Raw genomic sequence first — 15,226 nt, forward strand, 5'->3', positions numbered from 1 at the left:
GGCCCCTTCTGGGGATCCCCCCGCTTCGGTCGCTCCCGCACTCCTCCGAGAACTCTTACCTTAATAGGCAAGAACTGGCAGAAGGCGCGGGATGCGGTTACCCTGCGCCCTGATGGCTCCCCACCCTGTCCCTTCTGCACTGAGCGGGGGAGTCAGTCAGACCCCTCGGGTCCCGCTGGATTCGACTGGTGGGAGGGCTTCGAAAGGAATTCAGATCCTGGGGTATTAATTGTGATGTGGACACGGGAGAAAAAGGCGGGGGGGGGGGGGCGGGTTTTGTGTTGCTCTGTTTTATTAAGTTAGGCTGCTGGCAGGGAAACCAGGCTCCCGCTCCCATTGACTAAGAGTCTGCAATATGTGGTGCCAGACGGTATGGGGGCGACAAGAAAGTGTAAAATCCAGGAATCCTGTGCATCAATTCAGCAAAACTTGAAGTGCCAATTATAGGCTAGGCATAGTAGCAAGCCCCAGGGACTCAACAATGAGACAGCCAGGCCTGGCAGTACCTTCTCTGGTGGTAGAGAGACATCTGTAAGCACATAGTTACAGCAAGATGGGGAGGTTGGGCAAGGTGCTGGCCAGCAGAGCTGGACCTCACCTCATTAGACAGGGAAGACTTTACAAAGGAGAGTGGGCCTGACCTGGTCTCCAAGAATGAGGTGAGCACAAAGCAGAGCAGTCCAGGCAGATGGGACAGCATGTACAAAACCACAGGGCTGGAGAGACCAAAGCCCCTCCCCCCCCCTCCCCCCTCCCCCCCCCCCCCCCCCCACGACCTCCAACTAGGAGAAATGTAGTTAGCTCAAGTGGAACAGACAGGAGGTGAATCTGGGAGGTGGTGGGCATAGCTCTCAGCTGACAAAGGTCCAAAAGTATCCTTGGGTCTCAGTTTCTTCATTTGCCACATGGAGATCATAGCACCTGCTTCATAGAGTTGTGAGGATTCAGTTACTCTTTGTAAAGTGCCTAGAACAGTGCCTGGCGCAGAGTAAGTACTCTCTAAAGCTAAGCTATCACCGCATCACACTCTTTATCAATCAACCGGTTTCTACCATGTTGCCATCTTTGCCTCCATCTGCGTCTTTGGACATTTGTTTGAATAGTGAATTTTATTTATGAAAATGAGTAAGAAGCCAGAAAAAGAAAAGTGCTGATTCTGGTAGTAAGTCTCAAATAGTGCAATAGAGACAAAGATGTGAGTCATGAAGTATGCAGAAAGAGGCAAATGGCTTCCATCAAACACTGTTCTAGGTCTCTCATTTCTGCTCTATTATGAAGGAAAAGAACTAAAGGGTAGGGTCTCGTACCTAGTGGGCATTCAATAAATCTGAACTGAATGAACAGCAACGATATTATATTTTAAATATATGGTTGAATTTTAAGTCTCTAAGACAAAATGCATTTAGAGATGATATATTCAAAACTCTTGAGAACAGAATCCTTATAATAACATGTAAATGTATTATTCCTTCATACTATGATTTTAGCACACATGTATTAGAGACAGATGGTTCCCTACCTAGCATAACAGGTTTAGATTTTGAATATCGACTTTCCCAGCTCCCCCACCCCCACCCCATCTATAAAGTTGTGTCTTAGGGGAGCTGACCCTTGACAGGACTGGGGTACCGTGACTGATAACACATTTGCAAGAATCCATTATTATACGAAAATGGGGGGCTACAATACATGACATACTCAGGAAGTTAGCTTTTAAACTAGGTGTTATGCAAAGCCACAGACAAGATCTAGGCAGGAGATAAGATGGTTAGATGTCTATTTTTAGAATGGTCAAGCTGGGGCCACATGGAAGATGGTTTAAAGTTAAGACTTGAGACTAAGCAGTTCAGGGAAGAAATGAGAACTTGAACCAAGACAGTGGCAGTGGATATAGGAAGGAGGCTCAGATCTGAGAGAGACTCAAAGACAGAGAAAAGATCAAGACTATGAATATGAGGAGTAGAGAGGAAAGAAAGGTAAGGATGATTCCTGGGCTCCTTACTTGGGTAATTAATCAGGTCCAGGGACCATCAGTTCAGAGAGGGAGTATAGGAGGTGGAACAGGTTTGGGGGAGAATGTTATATCTACTGTAGCTGGGCTTTCCTGTCACCCAATCCTACATCCAATTTAGAGGACAGGGAAGCTGGGTACCTGCCTCCTGGTTTCCTTTGCAGTCCTGATTAATGGTATTTATGTGGAAGGCTGCTGGAGGCTTCTGGAAAATCTGAAGTTGTGTTAATAAAAGTTCAATTGTCACTGGCATTGCTTCCTTCCCCTTTTTCCTATCTTGAACTCAGACATGATGCCTGGAGCAGTAGAACACTTTGTGGCTATGAGGAAAGGCCAAGTGAATGGCAGACCTGCCAGGAGATCGTTGAGTTGCTGAGCCAACGCCAGCAGCCGTCCACCTCCAGATCTCTTGTTATGTAAGAAAAATCACCCTCGTTTTGTTTGTTACATTCTGTCACTTGATGATATTTCTAACTGACACAGGAAGACAGTAAATTCATATTTGGATCTGTTGAGTTTTAGATCTGATGGGAAATCCAGATGGAGTGGTCCAGGAGAAGATGGAAAGATTATTGGGATTCTGGAGAGAGGTTTGGGCTGTTGAAGTTAGAGATTCATTAGCAAATGGCGCTAATAGAAACCAGTGGTCTCAAACTTTTGCCCACATGTCCCTCAAAGAATTATGAAAAAAATATTCTCATTTGTACACTTTGCCCAATATTTTACTGTGAATATTTTCAACATACAGAAAAGTTGAAATACTTGAGCAGTGAGCAACATACACACACCACCTAGATTCTCCCATAAACATTTTGCTTTAGTTACATTACTTATCTCTACATCTGTCCATTTTCAATCTATTTTATTTTTTGTACATTTCCAAATACATGTTTGACACCAATACATTTCACCTCTAAATTTTTTGGCATGCATGACACTACCTATATTAGTAGTTTTTCTTTTTTGCTTGAAGTAAAATTTGCCTCAGTGAAATGTACACGTTTTTAAGTACCCCATTCGATGATGTTTGACAAATGCTTTTGCGTTTATGACAAAGAGGTCCCTTGAACTCTTTTGCAGTCAGTCTGTGCCCCCGTCCCTTCTAGAGGCAACCGCTGTTCTGATTTTTTCATGATAGATTAATTTTCCCTCTTCTGTAACATCATATAAATGGAATTTTACGGTATTTACCCTCACATTTTTTAAATTTTATTAATATTTTAAATGTTTATTTACTTTTGAGAGAGAGAGACAGAGCGCGAGTAGGGGAGGAGCAGAGAGAGAGGGAGACAGAATCCGAAGCAGGTTCCAGGCTCTGAGCTGTCAGCACAGAGCCTGATGCGGGGCTCGAACTCACGAACTGTGAGATCATGACCTGACCTGAAGTCGGACGCCTAACAGACTGAGCCACCCAGGTGTCCCATACCCTCACATATTTTTAAGTTGACATATAAATTTCTTTATTATAAGTTAGAATATTTGCAAAAGATGTCATTTCTTTTTTTTTTTTATTTTTTTTTATTTTTTTTAACGTTTATTTATTTTTGAGACAGAGAGAGACAGAGCATGAACAGGGGAGGGTCACAGAGAGAGGGAGACACAGAATCTGAAACAGGCTCCAGGCTCTGAGCTGTCAGCACAGAGCCCGACGCGGGGCTCGAACCCACCGACCGCGAGATCGTGACCTGAGCTGAAGTCGGACGCTTAACCGACCAAGCCACCCAGGTGCCCCACAAAAGATGTCATTTCTAATGTATTTTAAATATCGACATAAAAAACGGTCACATCCCTCATTTTAATGCATCCACTAGAAACTTAGTGCCAGTGTCATTTGCTACCGACCATCACCCATTTCTTTTTATGTCTCAGGTTTAACACTTGAAATGACAATATGAAATGTTTCATCAGGTCTAGTGCATGACAATCTCTCAATTTTTAAATTAATTCAGAAAACTTAATTCAAGATAAATTTTTATTGAGGTGCAATTGACATACATTATATGAGTTTCAAGTATACAACATAAAGATTCAATATTTTTACAAATTCATCATCCATTTAAAAAATGTATAAACAAGCTCATCTTCAACAGAGTAAAGGTTTCACAACTTTCCTTTTTCTCTTTGAACTTGTATTTCCATTCTATCTTTCCATGCGATGTAATCCTAAAGTAATTTTTATGCTTGAAAGATTTTTCTTGAATGTCCTTTTATACTAGTCTGAGCAAATATTACTATATGTTTATTAAAAGAAATTTTGCCTCCTGAGACCCTAAGGCTCTAAATGTTAATTAATTTATTCTCGCTTGAGCTATCATTAATTATTCTTAGTACACAATTGATTACTGATTAACACACAATTATAGTTTAAATACACAATCATTAAGCACAAACGTAAAATATTACTGGAACTGCATCTTTTAATGAGGTTGGGGGGGGCTGGGATTTTTCTCCTACTAGTTTACGTATCCACGGATGAATATTCCTTATTGCTAGAACAACACAGGGCTCAGCATAAATTGTCTTAATATTTTTCCTTGCTTTGATATTAATGCTGAGAAACACTGGTTGGATAAATAAGTGAATGAGGATGGAAGAAGTTGTTATAGCAACTGCCAATTAGTTCTTCAACCCCCTTCCGAATTAGAAGCCCCAATTCACATATAGATGTATCATCAAAAACTATCATCAAATGATCAGTAGGCTGACAACTCCATTTGGTCTTTCTTCAATTTTATTTATTTTATTATTATTTTACTTTTTAATTTTTTATTTATTTTATTTTTATTTATTTATTTATTTATTTATTTATTTGAAATTAAGAGTTTTTTTTTTTAATGTTTATGTATTTTTGAGACAGACAGAGACAGAGCATGAACAGGGGAGGGTCAGAGAGAGGGAGACACAGAATCTGAAACAGGCTCCAGGCTCTGAGCTGTCAGCACAGAGCCCGACGCGGGGCTCGAACTCAAGGACTGCGAGATCATGACCTGAGCCGAAGTTGGCCGCTTAACCGACTGAGCCACCCAGGCGCCCCATTATTTTACTTTTTTAGATGTTTATTTACTTTTGAGAGAGAGAGAGAGAGAGAGAGAGAAGGGCAGAGAGAGAGGGCGAGAGAGAGAATATCAACCAGGCTCCACACTGTCAGTGCAGAGCCCAGTGAAGGGCTTGAACTCACAAACCGTGAGATCATGACCCGAGCCGAAATCAAGAGTCGGACGCTTAACCGACTGAGCCACCCAGGTGCCCCAATATTTTTATTTTATTTTTTAATGTTTGTTTATTTTTGACAGAGATAGAGCATGAGCGGGGGACAGGCAGAGAGAGAGAGAGGGAGGGAGACACAGAATCTGAAGCAGGCTCCAGGCTCTGAGCTGTAATCACAAAGCCCCACAGGGGGCTCAAACCAACGAACCGCGAGATCATGACCTGAGCTGACTGAGCCACCCAGGAGCCCCTGTTCAACTTTATTGAAAGCAGGGTTGGAACCCTTCTAACTTATAAGAGCATTTATTACCCATATTATAGTCATTCACTATATTATAGTCCTTGTAGGTAGTCTCAGTACCTATGGCATTTTTTTTTTAATTGAAGTTTAGTTGACACACAATCTTATATTGCTTTCAGGTGTACAACATAGTGATGTGACAAGTCTAACCGTGATGCCATGCTCACCACAAGTGTAGCTACTGTCTGTCACCATACAATGTTATTACAATACCATTGACTGACTATATTCCTTCTGCTGTACCTTTCATGCTGTGACTTATTCCATAACTGGAAGCCTATACCTCCCACTCCCCTTCACCCATCTTACCTATCCCCCAACCCCTTCCCCTCTGGCAGCCATCAGGCTGTTCTTTCCTACAGCAACTTTTCAAGTTGCTGGCCCGGAGATTTTTACATAAACTCTGAAGAAATGTGCCCTTATCAGATTTAGGATGAGCAAGAAGGAACTTATGAAGGAAGACGCCTGTCATCAAGGTGTCACGTATTCTCAGGCAGATTGATTCTAGGAAGGAAAACGCATGGCAATTGAGGATCTGGAAATGGATCCTCTTGAAACTATTCATGTTGGAACGTCTTCTGGAAAGATGTCTTATATTGCCAGGTTATGCGTGCCCCAGAGATGGACTGCTGTTTTGAGCCCTGAGAGTGGATGATATGGCCAGGGAGGATGTGAAAAGTGTTGAGAATGGAAACTTTATTTTATTTTTATTTTTATTTTTATTTTTTTTTGAGAGAGAGAGTGCACAAGTGGGGGAGAGGGGCAGAGGGAGAGAGAGAATCTTAAGCAGGCTCCACGCTGAGCGGAGCTCCGATCCCACGACCCTGGGATCATGACCTAAGCCAAAATCAAGAGTCAAATGCTCAACTGACTAGGCCACCCAGGCACCCCAAGAATGAAAACTTTAAAACAGCTACATTTTAAGAAGGGAGCAGAGGAGACGTAACACTCAAAGGAGACTAGTCGGACATGACCAGAGAGGCAAGAGAAAAATCAGAAGAGAGTGATGTCATAGAGGCTGGAGGAGGAAGAAAGTTTCTGAAAGGAAGGACTTAGTCAAAGTGCACATACCTCAGCAGGAGCAGGTAAGATAAAAGTTGACTGCATTTGGTGATGTGGTAACTCAGGACATCAGGGTAAGGGCTGTTTCAGAAGCGTGGTGGGGGGGGGCATGTGGAAGCTGGGCTGCAGTTTAGGGGTGACTGGGCAGTGGGGGAGTCACTGTAGATGCTCTTCAGGAAGCCCACCTACAAGAGTGGTAGAGGAAAAGTGGTGGCGTGGGGGGGACGAATTTTCTTTTCTCTTTCCTTTCTTCCTTCGTGGAAAGATTTGGACATGTTCGTAGTAGTGCTTTGTGTCCTTCCAGTGCCTGTGGAGAAAGAGAGGTCGAAAAAGTTGAAAAGCAAGAGTAGAGACTCGGAAGAAGTAGAAAGGTGCGGAGAGACAGAACATTGATGGAGGTTTACGTACGGAGACGGGAGAAAGCAGGCAAGGGACGGTGGCATCGAAAAAGCTTGCATTCTGTGTTGCCTAATCTCAGTCCTTGAACTCTCTGTGATCTGATTTTGCTACCTGTGGAACTCTCTGCCTATTTGTCTTAGTGTCTTGTTTCCTTGTGTGTTGTGTGATTTCTTTCTCTTTTCTTACCGTAAGCTGCTCATTTCCCGTGGAAAATTGTGGAAGTGCCTTGTGTCCTGAGTTGAGGTTTTGTTTCTCCGGCGAGGGTTTACTTTGACGTCCGCAAATCAATCATCTCAAGGCACCACTGCAGAGTATTAATTCAGACAGCAAACCCATTTCAAGGCTGGCTTTACAAGTTCCCAGGGGAGATTCCACCTGGAGCCCCCCCCGCCCCACCAACCTCAAGATCAAAACATGTCCATTTCCCTGTTGCCCCCTTTCTTATGATGGGTTTATTTCCTCTCTAGTCCTACCTTGAGAGTGCAGCCCTTGGGAAGGGACACCAGGTTTGGGTAAGGGTTTCCTCATACATTCTTTACCTTAGTGGGATTTCACGCTTTACTTCATCAACTTTGAGACTTTGCAGCTGTTGAAACAGAAACTCGGGGCCAGAGATGGTCTTGGCATCTTTATTTCCCAGGGTTCTTGAATTCACTTCATTTTGGCCTTTGTCGATGCTTTTTCTTTTGTGCGAGCTAAGCAACCTGTTTTTAAAAAGATGCTTATATATTTTATCCTGTGCTTTAGTTTCAGTGGAGGAAGTACTTCGGGGCAGCAAGTCTGCCCTAGTGTTGGAAAAAGAACTGTGGTGTACCTGGTATCTCAACTTTGGTTTTGATAAGCAGGCCGTGAGCAGTGTTTGACTGCTGAGCTTGTGATGTATTAATTCTGTTGCTATGTGGTTGTTGCTGGAAAATAGTGTGTGGGCTCAGGGTTTCTAAACCAACCATTTCTTGGATGCCCAGAGAAAGATGGAAGGCGAGGCCTTGGTTTGCTGATTACAACTCATCTCCATGGTCACAGGTTGCTGGGCTCTCCGCTTTCAATGTTTTATCTGCAGCATTCAGGCAGTAGTAGCTTCCTTTCATCATTTTTTAGCTCCTGGTGTTTGCTGGTGAGAGGAAGCCATGCACACCTGCTTGTGTAGACATGTATGGTGCAAGAGAAGGGACCGTGACACAGGAGGCGGGGGCAAACACAAAGGATAATTGATTGTTTCCGTAGGGCCCTGTGGGAATAGCCTACTCATTTTTGTTTTCACTTTTCTAGGGGGTCGGGAAAGGAGAGAACATAACCCATTCAGGTCTAATTTATGAGTCCGAATATTTATCGTATCTCATAGATGATCCCCATTTTCATCACCTGAATTAGGGAAAATTTTTTAAAATTACAGAATAATAATCTGGCACAATGGTTTTTTTTTTTTTTTTTTTTTTTTTTTTTTTTTTTTTTGAGAGAGAGAGAGAGAGAGAGAGAGAGAGATTGAGAATCTTAAGCAGGCTCACACCCAGCATGAAGCCCTGTGCAGTTCGATCTCACGACCATGGAATCGTGACCTGAGCTGAAATCAAGAGTCAGATGCTCCACAGACTGAGCCACCCAGGTGCCCCTAATCTGGCATAATTTTAATGTGACTTTTCTTGTTGCTTCTAAGTTTTGACAGGGACCTCAAAGACGGGGAACAAAATCTTTAGAACCTTTACATTCTAAAGCAGAACAAAGGGATGTACATCTATATATATTATAAGGAATCGGCCTGCGTGATTGTGGAGGTTGACAAGTCTCAGGATCTGTAGTCTGCAGTCGCAAAGTCAATGATGTAGTTCCAGTCTGAAAGCTGGCAGGCTTAAGATGGAAACAGAGCTGATTTTTCAGGTGAAATCTGAAGGCAGGGAAAGACCGGTGTCTCAGCTCAAGGCAGGCAGGTGAGAGGAGGTCTCTCTTACTCCAGCCTTTTGTTCTAGTCAGATCTTCAACTGCTTGGATGAGGCCCACCCACATTAGGGGGGTAATCTGCTTTACTCAGTCTGCCAACTGAAATGTTAATTCCTTACAGAACACCCTCAAGACATACTCAGAATAATGTTTGGCCAAATGTGTGGGTACCCTGTTCCTGGTCTGGTTGACACATGAAATTAACCATCACACTGTCTTTGCAGGACGTGCATAGAACTAGAACCCAGTTCTGGTAGCCACGGGCTACCCTATTGCCTTGGCAGGTGGCCCCCTTGGTTAAGCATCCAACTTTGGCTCGGGTCATGATCTCGCAGTTTGTGAATTTGAGCTCCATGTCTGGCTCTGTGCTGACAGCTCAGAGCCTGGAGCCTGTTTCAGATTCTGTGTCTCTCTCTGCCCCTCCCTGCTCGTGCTCTTTTTCTCTCTCAAAGAATAAATAAACATTAAAACAAAATAATTAAAAAAAAAAAAAAGAAGAAGAAGCCTAAAAATACACTGACAAACCTCTGGTCTATTGTAAATTCATCAGCTTATATGACCTCTGGTCTAAGGAAGCCTGCGGATGTTCTAAAAGAAACGGTGTCTACCAAAACGTCGTATTTCGAAGAGGCCAACCTAGAGTCCGAAGTGAGAAGTCCTAGGTGCTCCAAGTGCAGCAAGAGAGCTCAGGGAGCCAAGATCCTTTCAGGCTGTGGGAGTCTGGGAAAATCTCAAGAGGGGGGTGGCTGTGGAGGGCTGGGGCTTGAATGATTAGTGTGATGAGAGAGGTAGAGTTGGATGGTGGGACAAACATCGGAGCGAGTGATGCGTGTGGGGGAAACGGCGAATTGCCCGCTTCGGCCTGAGTGCGGGGGGTATGAATGAAGGGTGCTTAGGAGCAGCCCAGGACAGTGTGGTGCCACTAGGGGATGCACGCGATGGTCTTTGGTGGCATGTGATGGCCATTTTAGAGTTTATCAGTTAGGCATTTATATTAACGCACCTTGGAAATATTTAAACGGTAGTGATAATATTCCTCACAATGAGGCAAAGTAAAGAAAATGAGGCAACTTAATATTCAGGAAGCAGTAATTTGGGGGCGGCCGGGTGACTCAGTTGGTGAAGCGTCTGACTCTTGATTTCAGTTCAGGTCACGATCTTGCGGTTGGTGAGATCGAGCCCTGTGTCGGGCTCCGCGCTGACAGTGCGGAGCCTGCTAGGGATTCTCTCTCGCTCCCTCTCTCTGCCCCTCTCCCTTCCCAAAATAAATTAAAAAAACATTAAAGAAAGAAGGAAGTAATAACTTGGATGGTGCACAGACATGACAAAAATCATCAAGGAAAAATTCAGGGAGATTGGGCTCAGTTTAGAATGATTTAGGAGGGTAGGCACGCTAAGTGTTTAGGGAGGGGCTTTGGTAGATCCATCTGAGAGCGGGTGTGAAATGGGCTAAGGTGGAAAAAGTGATCTAGGTGGCAGAGACCAGTAAGGAAAGTATTGTAACGCGGTAGTAGTAAGAGTTTCCTCTTTAAGGAACATGCTGCTGCTTTTCCTTCACACGTTCCTATATTTGCTCAAGTTCTTATTGTAAATTCATCAGCTTGCTTCACGTGGAAGCAACACGTGCAGCTGGAAGTGGCCGCAATTTTCCCCACTGCCTCTCTGCAAACAGACATCCCTGGGTTCTGGCAGTGGCGTTTTGAAGCTTTGACACATTACACGTCACAGTTCCATGTCTGAGCTCCTTTCCTTAGAGTCAATGCCACTCTTCTTTGCACCAAAAATTTTCATCTCAGCGCAACGAAAGAAGTCTTCCGTGAAAAAGCTGGGGGTGGGGAGTGGGGAAGGGGGAAGGGGAATAAGACCTTCGGAAACTGTCAGACTGACGCCTTGAAATTGCGCAGAGAATCTTGAGTTCTATTCCAGTGATACAAAGTTGCAAGGAGGCAAGCAAAGGCTTTCCATCCGCATCCCCCACCCCCAAAGTCCCGCTCTGTGCACTTTTTTTAATCTTTAGTTCTTTCCTTTGCGATGTCTACATTCTACGAGGCACTGTGGATTTCTTAAGACACTGCAACCCACATTGAAATATTCTTCCTGTAAGAAATGAAGCATTGAATTAGCATATGGTGAAGGAAGTTGCCTGTCCAGGAAGGAACCTACAGTGCTATTCTAACGGATAGATCTTCAGGAGCCGGAGAAGTGACTCTGGCAGGGCTCTGGCTGCTTCCTGCCTGTAGTCTGTCAGCTTATTTTCCTGGCTTTCTCTTCTGACGCCCGGAATCTCATCGATGGGTTATCACTTACCCCTTCCTTCATCCTCCCAAAGCAGGGGGACGCTTCAGTCAGCCTTCTTCCTTAGATGAATGTATTTATACATAACTGTTGGTGGAATGAATACATTCCTTTTCGGTTTCCTCTGCCACTTCTCACTAGCCTGGTGGCTTATTTATTTAGTGGTTGGTTACCTTATCTCTCTGAAGGCTATGGATGAGTCAGCGAATGAGGCCAGGGGAGGACTCTGTGGCGTGCAACCTGATACGAGGTGCCATCTGGTACCTTCTTTCTCAACCTCCCATCTCCCAAACCTCCTCTACCGGCCCACCCCTTGACAGGATGCTGCCTGACTTTGTTTCCTAGGCAAAACCCCGGGAAAATGCACTTTCTCCTTAATGATCCTCAGCTGTTTTTTCAGGATCTGTAGTAGACACCTCATTTTTTTTTTTTTGTCCAGAACCCCCTTCTCAATTCTTTGGGAATGTCACCCCAGTTCCTCTGCTATTTTTCTTTGGAGGAACACCCCTCCCCTTGGAAGCTGTCTTGTTGAGAGTCTGTCAGGGTAGGTGTGTTGTGTTGTGGCCAAGAAGTGAGCCTGTGACCCAAGCTGAGCTCGTCAGTCTGTCTCTGGGGAATCGGAATGTGAGTGACACAGCCCAAGAGCTGGAAAGCGGTCGGGCAGCTACTTTGGGACAGTGGTGACTGTCTATAATCCCTGCTTCTGGGATCTGTGGCACTTCCTTTGTTCCCGTCCTTTTCAAGGCCCTGTGGTTCAGCCTTCCCTTTGATGCCGCAGCATCTGCTTCCAATAAATTAGCTTTTTCTGAAGCAAGCCAGACTCCGTTGCTGTTGTTTATGATCAAAGAACCCCGAAAAGGCCACCCTCTGCTCCCTTTTCTCTGTCTCTTGTAGCTCCCCCCACTGCTTACAGCTCTGGGGGCTTCACATTTCTATGAGAGCAAAACCCAGCTCCCAGAGTGGCCTGCAGCCCAAGCCCACACCGCTCTGGGGGCCTCTCTGCTTGCCTTCTTGGGGAGCACTCTCTCTTGGGCCCCCCTCACCTTCTCTACTTCTTTGAGTGTTCTGTGCACTCCTGCGTGGGGATCTCCCAAGCTGTCTTCTGCCTGCGGGGCTCTTGGAGTTGGCTTTTCAGTGCCCTTACCAACCCTTGCCTGGTAGGGGCTCTCAACATACCTGATACTTTCTCATCATAACATGCATTGTGTAATCATGTATTTTATCATTGTTTATCTCCTTCACTAGACCATAAGCTCCATGAGGACAGGAACTATACATTTGTCCCTGACTGTATTTTAGTGTCTAACATGGCACTTGCTAGGCGATAAGAGTCCAAAACATTTTTGTGGAATGAATATATAAAAAACATGCAATCTGACCTTGCCAGACCACCCGAGGTATGAATTTGCTTCCAGTCTCCCACTTATCAGGATTTCTTGGCTCTATCTGTTCTCTTTAGGGCTCTGGTCTGCACTGGGCAATGATGGCCGGAGTGGTTTCATCACACACATAAACACAGTCTTTGCTAGCAAGCTTTCCCGCAGCTCTCCTTTCTTTGACCTTCTATCATACCCCTGCCTAATGTTCACCTTATACCACCTGATTATATTCTCCTAGAGAGGCCCATTTGATGGTAGGATTATTATATCTTTGAAGGCATCGATTAGGAATGTGAACACTAATTCTTTTATGGTTCTGTGCTTGAGTAGCTAATTCAATTAATCTCATCGAAGCGTAGTTTCCTCATCTTTAAGATGGGGATAATAATATCTGTCCTACTATACAATGGCTGGTGGTGGTGAGAACATGAAGAGATAATGTCAAAGCACTTAGAACAATTGCTAAATGGATACAAAATGTGAGAAATGTTTATCATTGCCTTATATCTTTCTGATATACGTGATAATATTTAGTCTTTTCTAGGCACTCTAGAATGCCTTCATCTGCCTGCCCTTACTTCACCTAGTAAGTGAAACGAGATATACTACTGTTTCCCGCTGAATGCCCACCGAGAGCAGCACACGCAGAGCTAAGGGCTTCATTTACTGTGTACAAGAATGTGAGGTGGACATTAGTTTCCCTCATTTGCCTGAGGAGAAAACAAAAGCTAGGAGAGCTTTAGCCACTTATTCAAGGTCACACAGCTTATAAATTGGGGAGCTGAGCCCATGGACTCCAAAGCTAGTGCCCTTCCCCAGGACCTATAGGGCCTCTCCCCTGCAAATCTCTCAGATGGCTGACCCCGGGTCATACTCTGCCAAGTGCCCACCATGGCATACTTTCTGTTCATTTAAAGTTCACACCGTCATCATCATTTCACAATTGAGGGAGCGGTGGCTGAGAGAGAGAGAGAGAACTTGGACATCTGCTTCCGGGTAGGAGAGAGAGTTACAACAGGCCACCGCAACTATTGCAGTAACTGGAAGAAAACTGGATGCATTGTACAAAACATCTGCGAGAGACAGTGGAGAGCCTTGGAAGCCATGAGCGGGAACGACTAATCTAGAAAAGAACCTTTTGGCCCGCTGATCCTGCCTCATTTTCTTCCCTGGGGGCATCTGCCCGGTCTGAGCACAGGCATGTACTTGACCTGAGTGGGCTGAGACTCTACTGAAGGAAAGGGAAACCACAGAGGTTGTGGCCATCTCGATAGGCTGGCAGGACAGAGAAACCAGAGGGGCCCCAAAGGCAAGGCTGGTTTTCTCTGTGGAGCATTTGCTGAGCTGTGGGGAAGCTGATGAGAAGTCTCAATAACCCTGGAATCTAGCACTCTCTAAATCTGGGCCTGCAGCACAGGCCAGTTGTTTCAAGTTTCTTTCCTGGAACCCATGGGGATCAGGGGATCATTCTCCCTTCTCTTTGGTATCTGTATTCCTCTGCACCAACTGGGCCTACATTTTCTGTGGCAAGTAGCTTTTCACAGACATTGTCGCCCCCTGCTGTCAGCGATCAGTGTTGCAATGACTTGGAGCCTGCCCTTAGCATCTTCTGTCTGGACAGTGTTGTCTCAAGAATTGGGGGTTTTAGCCCTGATGATCAGTTCCCAAGTCTGAGGATTTTGTCTCACTGGTCTTCTCCACCCCTGAGTGTTAACTGTCTAGATTGGTCGACGGCCGTGGCTGTCAGGTCCTCATCTGTGAAATAGCATCAACAGTGCCCATTTTGCAGGTTGTGCATTCTTCGAGGAAGGAAATAAAGTTCTTAGTGTTGTCTAGTATGCAGTTAGTGATTGGTAAGTAGTAATAACAGTAGCAATCTTTCTCAAAGCTCCTCAAAGGAGGCAGCCCTAGGTGGCACTTCCAGTGGTGGGGAGAGATGGCCTGACTCCAGATGTTCTGGGGACATTCTAGACGTTCTCAGCCCTCCTCACCGGAGTGCACCAGGAGCCAGGAGCCTGGTGCCCAACACCAAGGAGGAGGAGAGGAGGAGAGGAGGAGGAAGGCTGGGCTGGTGAGTGCCAGGCAGCTCCCTGGACGTTAGCATCTGGTCTGTTAACTGTTTAGTATTGGCGATTCTCAGGCCTCAGCCCTGGGAGCTGAGGTTGCTCAAACTATCTCTGCCTTTCTGAAGGTTGCACCTGGATCCTCTCTGACAAGACGGGACCCCTGGCCTCCTTAGATGGAGGCATGCCGAGTTAACTGATTGATGGAGGACAGAGGTTAGATATTTCAAGCTAGTTCTTGCCTGGGTGAACTGCTTTTCTGCCTCACTGTGTGGGCCCCACGCGGTGGGTGCTGGGGAGCCGTGGGTGTGGGTGCAGACACCTGCCTGGGGGCTTCCTGGGGCCGGGATCCCAGGGCCTTGGTCACCTAGCATCTCAGGGAGCTCAGACCTTCGGGCTCTGTGGCGTCAGCTCTGGATGGTGCCCGTTTCCTGTTCTCCAGCTTCCCCCATTGTCAGGTTCCCGTGATACCAGCACCCCTTGCAGCAGCCATCTCCTGGAGGCTTCTTTCCTGGCGATGTAGAAGACTTCCCATCATTCTTCATTTTGAAAGCACACACTGTCCCTTGGGCAC

General features: G+C 45.3%; 1 protein-coding gene across 1 annotated transcript in view; it reads right to left on the reverse strand.

Annotated features, from left to right (window-relative positions):
* Positions 1-226, reverse strand: part of TSPAN2 (tetraspanin 2) — a 56,285-nt gene extending 56,059 nt beyond the window's left edge. Inside the window, exon 1 of the mRNA XM_042953553.1 lies at positions 60-226. The gene's annotated coding sequence lies outside the window, so the exon portion shown is untranslated. The remainder of the gene's footprint in view (positions 1-59) is intronic.
* Between the last annotated feature and the right edge of the window lie 15,000 nt (positions 227-15,226).

The sequence above is a fragment of the Panthera leo genome, chromosome C1, assembly GCF_018350215.1.
Source record: "Panthera leo isolate Ple1 chromosome C1, P.leo_Ple1_pat1.1, whole genome shotgun sequence".
Lineage (NCBI taxonomy): Eukaryota > Metazoa > Chordata > Mammalia > Carnivora > Felidae > Panthera > Panthera leo.